Source organism: Triticum aestivum, chromosome 7A (assembly GCF_018294505.1).
Source record: "Triticum aestivum cultivar Chinese Spring chromosome 7A, IWGSC CS RefSeq v2.1, whole genome shotgun sequence".
NCBI lineage: Eukaryota > Viridiplantae > Streptophyta > Magnoliopsida > Poales > Poaceae > Triticum > Triticum aestivum.
In genome coordinates, this window is record NC_057812.1 from 7,985,245 (window position 1) to 7,991,820 (window position 6,576).

Below are 6,576 nucleotides of genomic sequence, written 5' to 3' on the forward strand. Positions count from 1 at the left end.
CAGCATATTCGAACTTTTCTAGAGAATTCACATGGAATCAAATGAGTCTATTTAAGTTCCTAAATGCTCCATACATCCTGCTTTTTTATAATAAGGCAGCATGAACATTTTTCATATACATAATAAATTCTAAATTATCCATTATATAGACCAATTCTTCATACATGTTAGCTTTGGAAAGTCCTATAATATTCATTTGAGATCCAAATCTAGTGAAATGAATTTATAATTTTTTCCTAAAATCAAGCCTCATTTAACAAGCGCCTCCTCTCATATTTACAAAAAAAGGATTTCTGCAAACTTCATGCAAACCCACTAGATTGAAATGTTCAGAAATCTCAGTAGCTCTAAAAACAATATATGCACTTTTTTTATAACTAGAGGAGTCCTAGAATTTTTTTTCCCTATGTTTTAGAGCACTTCTATTTTCTACCTTGTTGTGTTGCTTGTTGTGTTTCCTTCCGACGTTAGTTGACACTTGACAGAATAGATGGGAGTATTTGGAGAAGGACCGGAAGCATTTAAAGACTTTGATAAGTCAGTTCTGGGAATTTCGTTGTTCAGACTTGGTTGATTCCTTGCAGTTGGAGGTGCAGAACTTATCCCCTGTAACCCTGTTCATGTGTCCATGGTGAGCACAGCGGGTATTTCTCATGTGAGCTGGGGCATCCGACAGAATAAACTCACAACTAGTGTGCGTGTGCTCAAGTTGCAAGGCTATGATATTATCCTTGACATGTGGTGGTTGGAAGATATTGGTAATGGTGAAATGTGGGTCAATTGGCGCCGCGAGAAGCTCTGGTTTAATCATGAAGGCAAGCGGGTCACTTTGCGTGGCATTACTGATAATCAGATGGTGCACCATGCAAGGGGATCTCCCAAACGCTTGTGTTAATATTGATGCAGGAAGGGGTGATTATTCAAGGTATGTGAGCCTTGACGGAGCAGAATCACTTAATCCTACTGCATATGGGGATCTGTACAATAAGACTGACTTGTGCGAAAATAACTCGGATGCCAAACTCTTGGTGATAAAATCACACAACCAGGATGTTGTTCAAAGGAGCATAAACTAAAAGGATTGGGCAAGCACCCCCAGTCGAAATATGTTGTGTGAAGCCTGGCTGCAGCTAGCATGTGCATTGGGCTTCATCAATGATATTTTGGGCAGCAGGGCCTTGTGGCTGCTGATGGTGCTTGGTGGAGTTTCTCATGGGAACTGGGTGAACACAACACTTGTATACTGACCTTGCATTTTCCAGATTCATCATGTCAAGCTGGGACAGGTTGAGCTATTCAACATGCATTCAGGTTCAGTTTTCAGCAGATAGAGCTTTGAGAAGCATGTCGATCGGCTCCTGATTGGTGTATATCCTTGTTGTCATGGCGAGCTCGAGCCCGCAACTCCTTCAAGAGCAGGTTTAATAAGCTGGTGCTAATATTTTTGTGGTCAATTCAGGTGCATGCATGTTGCACAAGCTCCTAGTAGTGGTTACACTGAACAATTCAGCAACTGTGGTTCAGTACTGCATGCATAAATTCACTACAATCACAGTCAAGATGTAACCTGTTCTCTGAAATTTAGGCCCATTATTGAAGGACAACCAATTGCCTAGAGCAAACACTGGCCGGGATCATGACTCTGTTCTTCCTTGAACCCCCTCTGTTGCTGCTTGTATCCTCGATTCGAGCCACTGTTAATGAAATCGACCTATTCGGTGTGCTGCCACTAGGTTGATCGTAACCCCCCTTGTCCCGGTCCCGATCCCCTTGGTTGTCTCGGCTGTCTGTCTGTTTGTCTCTGTCGCCCGATCCCCTTGGTTGGTCTGTCTTTCTCTGCCAGAGCGAGCCTCGCGACTCAATCGATCGACGCTTTTTTAGGGGCATCCAGGCTTTCTCATGTATGTATAGCCTAATGGGCCGGCACAGAAGGCCTAGTAAACCAAAATAGTCAGAGTTTTCTCGTGCAACAACGCCAGTTGGGCCACGAATTTTAACGTGCGGTGGACGACATCAAAAAGGGGCTGGGAGGCCCCGTATCACTCACTATTGTGAAAGAGATAAATAAGAGAAGAGTATGTTTTGCCAACTGTGATTTTATGTTCGAAGGTCGAGCTTCGAATCAGGATGCACATAACATTGTAAAATTTGTTGTACCGTTTCCTCAAGGTCCCCATCTGTGGCTTCTATCCCCTCATGACCCTTCCTGTATCTCGTTGAATATTATTCAATTTTAATGTGGTACTAGGCCAGCCCGGTTCCCAAACGACAGTTGTGGGCAAGGCACCGATCAATCTCGCATAGGGTGTTTCCTATCCATTCCCTGACTATTTTTTTTGTGTTTTTTTAAATTACAATTTTTCCCATTTTAACATCGGAAATATTTATGACATTCAAAACAATTTTTAACTCGTGAACATTTTGAAATTTTGTATATTGTTTGGAAACTAAAAATATATTTAAATTCATAATTTTTTTAGTTCACTTTTAAACTGTACCAAATTCGAGTTCGATGGGTATTTGTCCGTTGGCCTGCATTTGGGGACAAAAAATGGGACTACGGTATTGTCTCCAACATGTACCACCCGGCCCGCAAAGAGCCTATCGGTTAATATATCAGCTGACGGGGATGGGGACGATTCCAAAGGGATCGCCGCAAATTTCTTCTTTGTGTGTTTTCTTTTTTTGTTTTCCTTTTCCCATTTTTAATGTCAGAAACATTTTTTAAAAATTCTAAACTATTTTTATATTTTGCCAACATTTTTTCAAATATGGATGTCTACTACTTAAAAAAACTTAAGGTTTTGATTTCACCTTTCTTCCCACCATCCCTTCGTCTAACTTTCATGTATATGATAATCAATCACCTTATTTTACTTACCTTCTGAACTAATTTCACATTTTTTTGCGGGGGAACCAATTCCACTTTAATTACTTACCAAACTTCTAATCAAAATATAAGGTAATTCATGGGTAGAATTTAATGAACATTTATTTACACAATCACATTATTATAGACAGATAAATCACAAGCTAATGTACTAGAATATTTATATCTCGTTGCAACGCACGGGCATTGTTCTATTACATTTATAAATCCGTAAAGCCATTTTTCATGATATTTTTCGTGTGTCCCCACGGCAAAGCCATTTTTGTGTAAATTTGCCGTCTGATTGCATAGCTTGTCGATGAGTGCTACGCTAGAAAATTCTAAAATTTTCATGTGGGTGTGTACATTTTTCATGATAGGGAAGAAATTTTCTAAATTTTTCCATGTCGTTGTATAGATTCGCCATGAGTTGTGCGAATGATTTTCTTTGCCTTGAGTGTCGTGGTCCTTTTAATGTGTCCCCATGGCAAAAATTCATCTAATTTCCCCGCGTCCTGTTTTTTAAATCTTGCAACATGTTTTCTTACATTATCTTAAATTTGTCACGTTTTACATTCCACATGGCAAATCTAATCACAACCTACACATAATACTTATTTTCACATCTCTACTATTAAAGGGCGGTTCGTACGTCGTTTTGTTTCCTCCACCCCTCAATCGATCTCCCTCCACCGATTTGTTTTCCAAAGCTACAACCCACCTCCATCTTCCGGTTTTATGTACCAATTTTTTTCATGTGTCCACACGGCAAAGCCATTTTTTTTGTAAATTTGCCGTGTGATTACATAGATTTTCCATTATTCTACGCAAGAAAATTCTATAGTTGTCATGTGAGTGTGTACATTTGCCATGATTTAGGGAAGACTTTTTCTAAATTTTACCAGGTCAGGGTATACATTTTCCATGAGTTGTACGAAAGATTTTCTTTTCCTGACATGACTGTCATGGTCATTTTAATGTGTCCCCATGGCAAAACGTCATCTATTTTCCCGCGCCCTATTTTTCAAATATGCGAACATGTTTTCTTACATTATCTTAAATTTGTCACGTTTTACTTTCCACATGGCATATTTAATCACAACCTACGTAGAATACATATTTTCACATCTCTACTATTAAGGGCGGTTCGTACGTCGTTTCCTTTCCTCCACCCCTCAATCGATCTCCCTCCACCGATTTTCTTCCAAAACTATAGCCCACCTCCGGCTTCTAGTTTCATGTACCTATTTTTTTCATGTGTCCCCACGGGAAAGCCAATTTTGTTGTAAATTTGCCATGTGATTGCATAGATTTTTCCATGGTTCTATGCAAGAAAATTCTATAATTGTCATGTGGGTGTGTACATTTTCCATGCTTAAGGGAAGACTTTTTATAAATTCCACCAGGTCATTGTATAGATTTTCCATGTGTTGTATGAAAGATTTTTTTTGCCGTGAGTGTCATGGTCTTTTTAATGTGCCCCCATGGCAAAACATCATTTATTTTCCCAGTGCCCAGTTTTTCAAATCTGCCAACATGTTTTATTACATTATCTTAAATTTGACATGTTTTACATTCCACATGGAAAATTTAATCACAACCTACGCAAAATACTTATTTTCACATCCCTACTAATAAAAGGGCGGTTTGTATGTTATTTCATTTCCTCCAGCCCTGAATTGATCTCCCTCCGCCATTTTTTTTTCCAAAACTATAGCCCACCACCGGCTTCCGATTTTATGTACGGACTTTTTTGCTAACGATTCCTCTCACCCATCACCTCTCCGCCTATGAACGCACAAAAAGTTGGGGAAACCAACCCACTCCTCCTTTCTCCCACGACCCTACACACGCACCACTTTCTAGCCCCCCCACCCCCCCCCACACACACACTCATGCACGCAGGCACGCGTGCTACCGCCTAGTGGCGAATCTAGAAAAAAAAATTGGGGAGGGGGGGGGGGCTGGGCTACCTGGGTCATGCAAAGATGTGTTGGCCGGGCTGGCAAGTGATTGGGTTGGGCCTTTAAACTAGTAGTAGAAACAAAATTTACAACACTGGAAGGGGGGAGGGGGGTGCTCGAGCCTGTTAAAGCCCCCTAGTAGATTTGCCCCTGCTACCGCCGCTGCCACCGACCTTCCTTCTCAACTTTCATCCTCTATTCTGATCCTCCTTGCCAGCCAAGTATCCTCCTATGCATGGTCCTTCCCAGACGAGGACCACCGGTTCTATCTAACTTTTGTATTACTTTCAGTAGTCTATCTTCAGTTGTGATTTCTGTCATGAGTTTAAAAAAATAGAGTCTTACTAGTTTCCTTTCATAGATATTCCCTCGACTCTACCATGTTTTCTTTCTATGATAGTTCTCTTTCATAGAACTGCATGTGTTAGTTTATTTTCCGTTGTGTTGTACCGGGAGATTTCAAGTTTGGAAATAAATTTCAAATCTCTCATTCACCCCCTCTTTGGTCGATATACTCTCGATCGTATAACATTCTTTAGCAAGAGTCGAGGTTTGAGAATAATTTATTCATATTTTGGAAACTACTCACATGTGTTCCAAAAAATGGTGGAAATATCTCATAAAAATAGTAGTGTATTTTTATAATTTTGGTAAAATAAGAAACAAATGAAAAATAACAAAAGAAAAAAATACAAGGCAACAAAAAAGGGAAAACGAAAAAAAAGGAAAACACAGAATGAAAATAAGCAATGCCACACAAATAAAAAATAAAACCAAACATAAAACTGAGCTAAAAACAAGAAAAGCGGCACAGAATAGCCGAACGAACCAACCATCTCACAATAAGGCTATATTCTACACCCTAGTAACGGTACATACAAAATGTAGTAACATAGTATATAAAATATAGTAATTTTTCTAAAAATGTAGTAAATTACAAACTTGGATAGTAAAAAAATATTTTCAGAATTACTACATTTTGTACATTCTTTTACTAGATTTTGTATATAGCGTTACTGGAGGTGTAGAATAAGCTATACCGTCCGTCCCAAAATAAGTGTTTCAACTTTGTACTAACTTTAGTGCAAAGTTGTACTAAGATTGAGACACTTATTTTGGGACGGAAGGAGTATATATATATTCCTCCCCTGACCGGTTTTCCTATGTTGGTGTGTGTTTTTCTATTGCTTTCTTCTGTTTTTTTTATTCTCAATTTTATTTTTCGCATTTTAAGTTTTTAACACTGGACACATTTTTAAATGTATTTTTAATTCATGGATATATTTTTTAAAGAAAATTGAAAATCAAACATTTTCAAATTCACGTGAAAACTGTACTGTACCAAATTCGAGTTCGAGGGGTAATTTTTTTTTGCGTTCAAACTCGAGAGCTTTTATTCAACGAACGAGCTCCTGGCATCATCAGCCAACAGACTAGTGAGCAGGAAGGAGGGTCTCGAGTCAGTCCAACTCTCGATGACCATCAGTGTGCACGCATGTTTCGCACAAAGGTGGACCGATACATTGGCTGCTTGCATTACATGTTGAATAACAAAAGAAGAAAAAGTAGCAGCTAGCTCTTCAATTTCTACAAGTAAAGGGGTATTTGTGCTCGTTCGGTGCAATTTTGTTCTCGTACGTGTACCGGTCGGCCCATGAAGAGCCCACCGGCTAATGTATATACTCCTAAATCCAGAGACATCGCCCGTCCGCTGCTTCCAGAGACATCGCGCCGACGCGCCGC